We start from the raw sequence: 12,882 nt of genomic DNA, 5'->3' as shown, positions 1-12,882 counted from the left end.
TACCTGTTCAATAAATAATACACAATTGAAATAATACCCTATACAATGTATAGTTTTGACCTTCAAAATCATTACAAACATTAAAACTTTAGATGTGCCCCTATAATACCAATCACAAGGAGAACAATCGAGGAAGGAGAAGAAGGAAAGGAAAGGCAGGAGGGAAGGGAAAACAAAGGAGGGAAAGGGATGAGAAGGGAGGACAGGGTCAAAGAGGCCAGGTAGAGTGGACCATCACTTTTTCAGGCCCTTTGGAACTAATCCAGGTCCCACAGAGCCCAAGTGTCATCGGACAGTTTCACCAGGCTGGTCAGTTTCATCTGTCTGGTCAAGGACAGCCAGATACTTTTTGGGCTAGGGATCACTAGCAAATTGTTTTGGAGAGGTGGGGTGTATTGGGAGAGGCAATCCTACAGATGCAATGATTCCCAGACCATTTAGGGTCATTGTTAAAACCTTGAACTTGATCCAATACTTGACTGGGAGCTAGTGCAGCTGGCAGAGCACTGGTTGTATATGTGCTCTCCATGGGGTCCCTGTAAGGACAGCCTCACCACTGCCTCTTTCAATATTCCCAGGAAGACTGCTGAGCTCAGGGTCAGATTAATAATGTCTTCTGGGGGGGGGGACCCCCCACCATCACCATGTAACCAACCAGGAAGGGAACAGGTCCAAGAGATAAATAATTCGTTCATTGCAGACAGTATCAACATTGGTAGAGGAGTGTTGCTGAATTGGTCCAATATAGGACTTGACGATGGCCAAGGGGCTTCCAGTTCACTCACTCCAGTATCCAGTACCAACAGGGAGGTCTTTGTAAAGTGCCAAGATTTTCACTGTAAGTCGATATTGTTCAGACGGGGGGGGGGGAGGGGGACAGCATGCTGTATAGCCTGATCTCATCAGATCTTGGTAGCTAGGAAGGGTCAGTACTTGGAAAGGAGACTACATCAAGGAAGACTCTGCAGAGGAAGGCAATGGCAAACCATCTCTGCTCATTCCTTGCCTTGAAAGAACCTTGGCTGGAGATGCAATAAATTGGCATTTAGACATACCACATTATTCAGATAGAATTTTGAGGGCAGTCACCAAAATTATGAGAGATTTTACATTATGGAGGGCACAGAGGTTAATAATTGTTACTGGCTGAATCCAGTAACAAGTATTCTTTGCATTGCATTCATTGCCACTGTGTATGCTGAGGCATTCCCATTACAGTGTCTAGTGTCTGAAGGACCTTTGAAAGTATCTACCTTGCTGTCCCAATGGCCTGCTAATGCACTTGCACAGCATTCTTTCCAACAAAGGATTACACTAAAGCAGCTTTGAGAACAGTGTACCAAGGATGGGGAAAATCTAGGAAGTGGATGAACAGAGGATGACATTGTGTGGATGCTCTACAAAACAGTAGGTAGGAATCAAAGGTGATGAAAACCACTCCTGTAGAAGCAGGCTGTTTCCTACAACTGGATTGTTTTGTAGTTTTAATATCTCTGTTGCTTGCTTGCTTGATTTTTATAAGCTCCCTTGAGTTATTATAGATGGTAGGAATGGTGATATATAAATATTTTAATGCATAAATAATTAACTATTTTGGTATGTATATGCTATACTGGGAACAAATATGGAAAGTGGACAGCAAATAGAGGAATATAATTTTAATTTTCTTTAGCAATATATGAAAAGGGAGACACAATTAATTAGAGTTAATGTTAGAGAGCCATCATCCATTTTCGAGAGAATTAGCAGTTCATAGGGAATGGGCATCTACTTCTGAAATGGGAACAGAGAGAATGCTCAGAGATTAATCTTTGATTCTGTTCATATTTCCATCCCAAACAACCATAACAAATGAAATATGACATATAACTTTACAAAATGACATATTACATGAAACAATTAAAACAATCAAAGAAGTCGAGGCAAAACAGAAACTAATACCTTTAAGTATAGTTATTTTTTATCATATATAATTAGTTTCATGACTTTTAAAACAAATTAGAACTCAAAGCTGGTACACCATCTCAGTTTTCTTTCATTCATTTTACCACTATTGAAACATTTCTCCAATTCATGCTGGGTGTGCACATGGCAAAGTGCTCGTGGCTCTTGGAGTATGTAAGCTAGCAATACTTGTCACTTACTCTAATAGAACAGTTATGCAGTTTGGAGATAACTTATCAATAGTATGGGAGCCTCTCTCAGTGGTTATGCCAACTGAGAGGAATAACCTCCCACAAAAACAGAAGTTATAATTTGTTATTCTTGACCTTCAGATATCTCTGTAATTTTCATCTGTTGGAATGCCTCTGCTAGATACAAGGAGGAATGACAACGAGCATACTCTTTTGTGTGCTTTTGTAGGGTTTAATATTAAATGTTTCATTGTTTACTTTGTTTTATTGGGTGAAATTGCTTTAAATAGTGTTGTGAGCTGTCATGAATGAGTCTATAAATGTTTTAAACCAACAAGTAATTAAATAAAATTAAACAACTGACACACCACTTTTTCCTACACTACCATTTCCGACAGAAAAACTTCACAGGGTTCAACAATTAGCAATATTTCTCATGTTTCTGGAATATTACCTGCTGCACAAATGAATACGTAACTCTTCCAGCATAAATCTGGTAAATCTCAGGGAATTTACTGCTCAGAGAATCCTGCGATTGCCACCAGTATAAGGAAACCAGTAGACACATTGTTGAAATGTTACTTGTATACACTGGTTTCATGTTGCATATTACCATCTATAACTGTGATGTCAGATCTGAGTTTATGTCCAGCAGGCAATTCTCTTCTCCTTTCAGGTTGCAAAATAGTTTCTGAGGCTCTTGGATAAGCTCTTCTGCAGTAATATTTGAACTTCTAGAGACAATACTACTTTTATGTGTGTAACAGCCAAGGATGATGAGAGAGGGACCATTCCTCTGGAGTTACCCATTATCCTACTGAACATGTTCTTCCCACTTCTTTCTTTCCTATTCCAGCTTGTCATAATGTATTGAAAAACACCTGGTAGCGTGCCACCATTCTCTTACCAGGATCACCCAAGATGGGGGAGGGGCAGGAGGGAGGTAATGCAAAGGAAACTCAGTGCATGCTAGCTATACTTTTCCCCAGCATTGCATCTACATCAGTTCTTGTGATCTTGAAATTCCAATGGATCAAGTGTTCCTCTGCATATTTTGAAAAGAATATGTGACAAAAATGATTTACCCTGAGATAGGGAGGGGTGAGTTTGATGAGCAGCTGCTCTTCTGGAAAGAAAATAATTGTCAGTGATTACGGTTGGAGAAGAGAGGTGTGTCTTCATACATCCCCAAACGAAGAGTCTTGTCAGAGAGCTATTTCTGGGGAAAGGATGCTGCCAGATTGTGATAAGAATTCCTGGAGAGTTTACTTCGTTAAAGATAACAAGTAAAAAAATTATGGGGAAAGTGGGGAAAGAATACTGCAAGGGGATCATAATTACAATCTGTGAGGGTTCAGATAAGGCATAGTTAGCTAGAAAGTCTTAAAACTGAGAGGTACAACACAGAAGTGAGATACCTATTATGTATATTTCATCATCAAAAATGTTTTTTCTTGTTCTAAACCCTTGATTTGGAAAGTATAGTGTTCATGCTATACTATCATACTATACTATTGCATACTCCCTCTTCTTCTTTCATTTTACAAAGACTTACCCTCACTTTCTAAACTAGCAGGTCAGAATATGGCAGAAACCAAACTAGGACATAACATACACAGTGACTAGGGACTGCACTGGCAAATAGTTCCTGATTTCCTGCAGGGATGCATAGACAATTCGAGGAGGGGGGGGGGGGGCGGGACAGATACATCTCTCCTTCTCTTTATTTAAGCAAAGTGTAAAGTCACACTTTTCACAGAAAACTGTGGTCCAAGGCAAGTAACAAAACAATACAAACATCAGTACAAACAATATAAAACCATGGCCAACAATACCATTAAGAAACACAAAGAAGCAATACCTTCCTACAGACAGTTGCCCAATACATTACAAATACAATCTAACCCTTCAATTATGCCCTCTTATACAGTTCGCAGCTTCCCTGAAAATATAACAAGGTCTTTTCACTTTTATTGCCTCTTCTGGAAGCCTATTCATCAACACAGGACAGGGACTGAAAATACCCTAATGGGTGGCAGATGATTGTATCTCAGTGGGCGCATGAGGATGTTACAAATATAAAAGCAGTATTATTCCTACAAGTTCAAATATTACTGCAGAAAAGCTTATCCAAGGCTGAGTCCGCACAAGCCAAAAACAGGACCTTTGGGATGGTAAAAACCAGGGGCCCTGTTAGCACGGCTGCCACCTCTGCATCGAGGCAGCGCCATGCTTTTCACCTCCCACCAGGGCGGAAACGCTGTTGCCCTGCCTCGCTCAATGAGTAAGGCTTTTGGGAAACAGTGTTTCCCAGTCAGTGCCATGCAAATGAAAAAACCCTACTTGATGCACTATTAACAGAACAGGATTTCACAGAACTTTCCAATGAAAGCTGAACCCTATTTAACATGTTGAGCTAACCCCTTTTCAGGGATTGACTCCAAGTCCTTACTGACCAACATCACCTCCCTCTTGTCAGGATTCATTTTCATTTCACTCTCCCTCTGCCATCAGACCCCAGCAGTCAGGCGCTGGCCCAGAGACAGCAGCATCCAAAGGTTTACCTAATAAGGTACATCACCTGGCATCATCAAAATTCTCATGACGTCCAACTCCAGAGGTATGAATGATCTCATTAAAGAGTTTCATGTTAATATTAAACAACATAAGAAACACTATTCTATTAATTATTCCTCCCCCACAACTATCTTTTGTATATGGTCCATTAGAAAAGGCTCAAACCACTGCAATCCTCTAATACCTGTTCTCTAGGTGATTCAGGAGCAGTGAATGATCTACCATGCCAAAGGCAGCAGATAAAGTAAGACCAACAGAGATGCACTCTCCTTATTCATCTGTAGACAGAAATCATCCATCATAGCTATCAAAGCCATCTCTGTTCCAAAGCCAGACTTGGCTAGATTGAAAACAGTAAAGAGTAGATGTATCATCCAGGTAGTCCTGGAGTTGCTCTGTGAGAACTTGCAAAATGACCTTTCCCCAGAATGGCCTGCCTATAACTATTGTTTCAAGCCCTTGTTTTTTTTTCTACTTGTGAAATAATCATGAAGGTGATGACTTAAAATACAGATGCTCTCAAAACTTCTGTAATTGACAAGAAGCAAATTCAATCCAAGAATTAATCAAAATTTGTGAAAGATTCAAGAATGTGAAGTTGGGAGAGATAGATTTGGTTTCTTTAAGTTACTATGAGCTCCATTCAGTTCATTGTTCTATTTGACTAGTCACGTACATCATTTACCATCTCCAACTTCAAAAAAAAAGTAAAATAATTCCACAGTATGAAAGTATAAATGGGGCTCCTCCATATTTTAAAAGCAGGGTTATTGCCCAGAGCAGTGACCTTAAATTAAAATATTATTAATTGGGAATTCTTAATAAATGTCATTCCCTTGTAATCACTCAAAAAATGTCAAATATAAACAAAATACCAGCATAGATTAAGATGTTTCTGACTGCTACAATTTGTCAGGTTTATTTAGGAGGACTGGAAGAAAAAGAGAGACTGGGAGCATATAGAACATTTAATATAGTAGCTACTGTCTGTGACATGCATATTGTATAGTATCTGAGAGTTTATGCTAGTAGACACTGTAGATAGCTCATCAATAGCCATTCATAATTTATTTGCCCACTCGATATAAACTGTGTTAAATAAAATCTACCACCAATGAAGACACTTCATGTGGTGCAGCTGATCAATGCCAAATTGGCTGCAAAGGTTAATTTATCAGGATAAATTGAGACCTTTGACAGATGAGATTTTAAATGTCTCTCTTTGGAAAGATGAATACTTGGATAAAGCGTGAAATATACTCTTTTGTATCAAAAGACACAAATGAACTTTGAAACGTAATAACCAAATTGCAAAGGTAAGTCTGAAAAATGCTTGCAAAACCTCTCCATCGAATCCTCAATGTCTAACTTTACTCACTCCCATTGCCAAGTGTTCTTTAGTGCCATGGTAGGTATGGCTATGCCAGTTTCAGTTTCCATTTTCCTTACTGTGTCTGTGAGCGCACACAGAATAAAAACTGACTAATCACACGTAAAAAATGAAGAAATAGTGTTGGAAATATGTAACAGATGAGGAAGGAACTTTGGGACTTTAGTTCAAACTAGGGTTTTAGGAATCCTAATTAATCATTAATCTTTAAAAATTAACTTTAAAGAGAACAAGGACTGTTAGCAGCTGTTATCTGTATGGATGTTGTATGTCGGAAAAGAACAAGTGCAGAAAACAATTTAGCTGATGTTTGAAGAATGAAGACTTTGGAATAAGGCTCCCAAAACCAGTAGCAAGTTCTGCAACAATACTAGAAAAATGATTGCAATTAGATATTGACTGACATAATTGGGTAATTGAATAATACTGCATTGTTGATTATAATCGTTTGTGCATTTAACTATAAAATTTGTAAATAAGATGGCGTTTCTGATTTCCCTTTATTTTCCTTTACAGAAGTTCAAAAGAACAGTTAAACTTTCTATGAAAATTAAGGAGAACTTCATTACTACTCAGCAAAAGTTATGCGACTCTCTGACAAGCAGACAGACAGACAGGATAGCTAATACAGCTTTGCAGTTGGGGAAGAAAGATTAATGCCAACCTTGAAATTTAGTACTTGACAGTTCAGTCACGATAGTCTTCCAGTACCAGAACTAAGAAAACACCTCAAATAATCCCTCTTGTACTTCAAACATTCTGGTAACATATTCAACACGCAATGGCTATAGAGTCACCATGAGCCATCACATTGGCCAAGCAAGTACATGGGGAATACAAGGCCCATTAAGAGAGAAGCCCAAAAGCAGTGCACAATTATCACAATTTAGTTTTCACTGAAGCCTGTAATTAAAACTCTTGTCAATAACCATCTTACCTTTTGAATAAAACAGAGAAAAAGTTTCCCCTGATATAAACGGTTTCTGTTAAACTCTGCCACAAAGCAAGATTTTAGAAATTAATATGTTTTTAAACTTTCCAACTGCAAAAATATCTGGTCCATAATTTTCACAGCAATCTCCCTTAAAGAAGTCTATTGACTAAGCTGGCCTTTTTAAATGACTAAAGTACAAGCCTTTCCTTTATACCAAAGAAAATGAGTCAGACATTTCATGTGCATTAATTATTTCATGGTTCTCACTCAGCAGCAACTTGCCTGTGTTTATCTTTATTCAAGCAAAAAGATGTACTTAGCAGGAACTCTCATGTGTGAAAAGTTAAATACCCGCCTGCAGATCTGCAGCTTGCACATCTTACATTGCTCTCAGTACAGGATTCTCCAAGACAAAGATTGAAACAACTACCCCAAAGATCATTAGCTAAAATAATGGAGTCTCCCTTTTATAGCTTCATTTAAAATTTTATGTTGCCATTAGAATGGAGTTTTACAACCTGGCAATAATTAAACATTGCAGGATCAAGGCCTCCTGCTTTGGAAAAAAAGGCTTTTTAAAAGAAGCCTAGTACTGAGAGCAATTAGGAATCAGAAACCTACTCAAGTGTCACAAGGTTTAATTTGACTGACTGTTACTCCTTCAGCACCTTATCGTATTATATTTTTAGGACAACTGTAACCAAAACAGTTGCTGCCACTGGCAGATTACTTAAGGGCTACTTGACAAACAATACTTACTACAAATGTTCCCCAAAGAGAAACTCCTGTGCTCTTTTGCTAGGTCTGGATAAAACACTTCATGCATTACAATTTGTTCTTAAACAGTGGGAAAAAACAGCATGTGTGAAATGTGGTGCAAACATTTGCCATGAGTACACAGCTTGTGACAAAATAATACTTGTCTCACACTTTACACATGATGATCCATGTGATGTCACACATATACATACACACAGAGAAACAAAGAAGCCTTCAGGAGATGATTCAGTAACCACTTACTGTAACATAGTCCAGCCAAAATAAATGAAATCGCATCACCTTAAGCAATTGAGTATAGACCTGTAAAAGTAGACTGTCATACGGTAGTATTTCTGTCAGAACTAATACTGGAGTTCTGTACAGTTCGCGTTTGCAGGATTGGAACACTACATTATTATGTGTTTTTAAAATTTTCTAAAATTCCTTTCCTCAGAAGATAGAAACCAATAATGAATACTAAACCCATGTTATTTGACACATTAACAGAGAATAAAGTATGACTGCAATTGGTAGCCACATGAAAGCAGAAAAGGGCACCCAAGCTGATTTCCCTGACCATCTCTTAACATGCAGGCCAAAAGAGCATCACCCTAAAACCCACATTCTCCTCGCCTCCCTTCACAAGTTTGAGCCTAAGAGCAAATGACTTCTAACTTATCAAGCAGCCGGAATGTAAATGCTGACACAACCGTCCCCGAGCGAAGCCATCGGAGGCTCTGCACGCAGCTACGGATCCAGGGCGGATCACTTGACAGAACATGCCCACTTTTCTCCTCCAGCTTAATCACCGCTTTCAAATGCGCGGAGGGAGTATGCGGGAGAGTCACCTTCCTCGTCGCCTCTTCGCCCGGCCTCCCTCCCTCCCTCCCTCCCTCCCCGCACAAGCGAAGAAAACTCGCCGCCAGCACCACACGGCTGGACCGCGCCGATCAGACGGCGCACACTTCTCCCTCTCGCCCTCCTTGTCTCTCTCGGCAGCTTCCTTTTTGGCTCCCTCTCCCTTTTTTCAAGGTTATTTTTAGGGAGTTCGGCATTCCTGAAGACCCCTCCGCATCCGAAAGGACTGAGAAAAGGGCGAAGAAGCTCCTTTGCAGCAACGCAGAGATGGGGGCAAACAGGCCGGTAGCAAGCCCCTTTCGGGCCAGCCTGCAGCCGGTGGGGTCAAGGAGAGGAAGGTGTCCCCCCGCCCCCCATCTGCAGCCCCCGTCCTTCGCCAGGCTCCCCAGCCAAGCACGCAGCACGCGCTGGGCTTACGCGCATCAGCAAAGCGGGCTCACCTAGGCGCAGCAGAATCGCAGCAGAGCGGCGGCGGCGGCGAGCGCAGGCAGGCAGGCAGAGGCGGGGGCCGGCAGCCAGGCAGCTGTATTTCTATTCCGCAGCGCTGAGCCCTCGCCTTGGTGCATCTTCTCCCTCTCCCCGCCTAGGCTAGCGAGGCAAGGGCGCCTCAGCGGAACCGGGCCGGGCACAGCTGAGCGCTTCCCCGTCCAACCGGTCTCCCTTCCCAGCCAGCCGCCGGCCCCAGCCCGCCAACGAGGGAGGGAAGAGAAAAGTGGAGAGCGCGCGCCCCCGCCACCCATCCCCCACCTCTCCCCCTTTCCCGCCGCATGCTCGTGCCGGAGTGGGGGGGGGGGAGGAGGAGGCGGGCGGCGAGCTCCTCCGCGCCCCCCACTCCCGAGGCAGCGGTGTCCCACCCAGGGCCCCGGCAGCTCGTCACTCACTTACTCAGCCTGCGGAGCGGAGAGGTCCGGGCGCACGCCGCGCTGGCTGCGGGCGGGCAGGTTGCCGATCTGCTGCTGCGCCTCGCCGTCCTCCCCCCTCCCCTCGCATCCCCTGTTACTATGGATATTCTCCGAGTGTCTCCTCCGCGCCCGCCTGCACACGAGAGGGAAGCGGCTGCCGGGCTGCTCGACTGGCGCCCACGTGCCGCCACCCAGAGTGACCCTCCCCCTGCGGTGGCTGCCGCTTCAGCCGCCGGAGAAACTACCTGTCACTGTCCCGCCAGCGCCGTCCTCCCCACGCCCCTCAGTTCGACATCAGGAAGGGAACGGCATTTCCCCCTCCCTCTTTCATGAGGCAGAAAGGTGGTCTTCTGCACTGCCCCCACCACCACCTTGGCGACCCTCCGGCTCATCTAGGTTTAAGGCTGAAGCCCCCAGACTGGCACTGGTCTCCCTCAAGGAGTTCGGCATAACTCAGGAGTAAAGAGGTGGCTTCATTCAACCCGCTATAAATAACACCGAAGCCATTTAAAAGCTTGCTGCGTTGCACCTGTAACTGCATAGGCAGACTGACGTATGTAGCTGCTGACTAAAGGAATCAAGCATCAGTGCTTACATTACAGGAGCAGCATGGCGGTGGTTTCCACACCACTCCAGCAACATTTGGAGCCACTTTTCTAAGGTGACATCCCACAGGGCTGCAGTGGGGCTGCAGTGAATACCAGACTGCCAACCAGACTGTCTTTGTGACTCTACTGGCACAATGCTGAGAATGAGGATACCATTGGGGGGGGGGGGGCAGGGATACTCACAAATAACAAAGCCCTGTTGGCATACCCTTAGAGGAAAGTGGCTTCCATGAGGCCTGCATGTATATGTGTGTTCAGGGTGCCTTGAAATGGGAAGACCACATATGAGGGCTATATGACATTAGCATGTCCCATAATCACGTGACAGAGTACATGTGAACAATAACTGCAATCCAAAGGGGGAGGGAGGAAGATTCATTGCATGTGGCATGACTCCTGTGTTGGCGCCACTGCCATCAGTACTGTGCATAGTGGCACAGATACCGGTGCAGAGGCACTTACCTCTACAGTGAAGTGTCACATGGCTTCACAGTGCCCAAATCTGGAAGTTTGTCCCCCACACCATCATTGGGGCCTGCACTGGTGTGGAAGGGGGCATTCCGGGGACAGGCTGGAGTGGAGTCAACTAAAGTGCAATTTCAGCCTAGGAACACCCCATTTTTTGCAGGGCAGACTTACACCACTATATAAGTGTAGCATAAGTCATTCCCAGCAATGGGCTTCTTTGGAGAGAAGAGAACTTTCTCCTCTTTCGCTGGTGCCCACTCTGCTGATTGCCTCTTTGGAGGTGCTGCCATGGTGCCGTCCATGGCCACCATTCTATCATCTGCCACTTTGGATGGGCTGTTATGCTGATAAATGCTTTTTGGCCGTGCTTTATTTTGCCCCTTTTCACATGGATCTTCATTATTGGAATCCCCCTCAAGGTTAGTAATAGGTATGCAGAATTTGCCCTTCTTATTCCACAGCGAATTAAAGCAGCTCCCCCCCCCCATACATCCTACCCTCTGCCTTGACATGCACCTCTGCAATTTGTATCTCTTTAATGAAGTACAAATGTTTATGTCATAAAACTTGTAGATCACAAAACAGGAAAAAAGTGAATGATGCTTATTATGGAATGTAATGTTAACATACTGTGATTATTTCATACCCTTATCAATAACAGATTGCACAAAATCCCACCAACTTAGCTTTCTATTCTATTCCTCATCAAAACAAATGAAGGAATAAAGTTCTCCAGCTTCACTCCCTACAGTACAAAACATGCAGTTGTTAAGGTATCCATTGCTATTTTGCCACATGTTCCCTGGGAACATTTATGTAATGTATTGGTTAGACAAACTATTACATAAGAGTACATCAAAGCTAGTAAATAGTCATTAGGACAACAGTTTCTAACATAAAGAATTTTTTGAATTAACCTATTCAGGTCCCATGGGGAATATGCCTACACCAATACCCTTACCACACAATGTTTGCTTAATTTTAAGTCCCAGCATGGTTCAAAAATTATCTTCAAATCTATTTATATAAAAATCTATCAGTGCGTTTTTCTGCTGACAGGTAATCTCCCAAACTACTGGACCCATTGCTTTGAAATTTTCACACAATGTCGCATTCACGTGTGGCCAGGTTTCCATACTGTTTCTACAGCTCCTGTTGTGTACATGTCACAACTGTGCCCGTTATTGTGTACAAGCCACACCTGTGACAGTTGGAACCACAGTTCTGTTCCGCAACAGTGCCATCTGCTGGCCGTCAAAGCAACACCCTCTGATACAAGAGAAACAACCATGCCTTCCTTGAAAACCACTGCCATCTGGAGTGAAAGGGATGGGGCGGGCCATCTGCACATGTCCCATCCACCCTAGCGGAGGAAGGGGAAGGTGAGGGAGGGTCCAGGGTTTGCTGGACCAAATGCTCTGAAATTTGAACACAACGTAGCTCATGCCTTCAGCGTGTCTTAAGCTAGATAATTTGCCTGCAAGGGAAGGGAGTGAAAGGGACAGGGACAGCCACCTGCACAGGGCCCACCCACCCTAGCAGAGGAAGGGGAATGTTAGGGAGGGACGGGACGTGTGCCATGCAAGGGAACGGGACAGAGGGAGGGGAGCGAGGGCCCCCTTGTCCCTCCCCTCCCTTGCAATCATTATGCAATGACACGTGTTCGAACGTGTTCGCTTCCCCTTTTCTTTCTTTTCCACTTCACCAGACTCAACCCAGCAACGTGTGGCCGGGCCCGCTAGTGCTTTATAAAATGGAATACTCAGGATTTTTATTTTCAATTAATAAATGTTGAATTTCTCATTTGCACACATATATCTTCCAATATGTTGTATGTTGTTGAAAAAGAAACAAGAGGTAGAAATTTCCTCAACTAACCAATTTCCAATGCTGTATGAAGCAGTTTGATTATTACTGGAGCCAGGTAGTGTAATCCTTGCTTTTGATAAGCAGGCAAAAATTGCTAGCAATCCAGTCATAGCTGTTACATAGTCTCAACTACTGAAATAATATTTAACTTCAGCTACACTTATGTCCAGAGTTTAGTTTAAGTGCCTGTTACAAAGAGGCATGCTTGCTTGGTTACTGGCATACATACTTGTTTAAAAAATAGACTTCAGTAGTAAAGGAGGGGAATGGAACAATGCCAAAGAAGAGGCACTTAACAGGTGGAGAGATAAGGAAATGAATTTGCTTTCATTTCAGCTTTAGAGAGCATCCCTAAGACTTAGAATCCAATTCAGGTCTATTA

At 43.1% G+C, this 12,882-nt stretch overlaps 1 protein-coding gene across 22 annotated transcripts in view; it reads right to left on the bottom strand.

Moving 5' to 3' along the window:
- ANKS1B (ankyrin repeat and sterile alpha motif domain containing 1B) overlaps positions 1-12,882 on the bottom strand; it is a 462,906-nt gene that overhangs the window by 79,835 nt on the left and 370,189 nt on the right. The window contains exon 1 of one of the 22 annotated variants that reach the window (XM_048500526.1): positions 9,801-9,819. The exons of 19 other annotated variants lie outside the window; for them this stretch is intronic. The gene's annotated coding sequence lies outside the window, so the exon portion shown is untranslated. Of the gene's footprint in view, positions 1-9,093; positions 9,368-9,538; positions 9,663-9,800; positions 9,820-12,882 lie in introns of those variants that run through there. 2 more of the 22 variants (XM_048500524.1, XM_048500525.1) reach the window with 2 other exon arrangements.

Source organism: Sphaerodactylus townsendi, linkage group LG06 (assembly GCF_021028975.2).
Source record: "Sphaerodactylus townsendi isolate TG3544 linkage group LG06, MPM_Stown_v2.3, whole genome shotgun sequence".
NCBI lineage: Eukaryota > Metazoa > Chordata > Lepidosauria > Squamata > Sphaerodactylidae > Sphaerodactylus > Sphaerodactylus townsendi.
The sequence above is the reverse complement of the archived record's forward strand: the minus strand, read 5'-3'. Positions and strand labels throughout refer to the sequence as shown.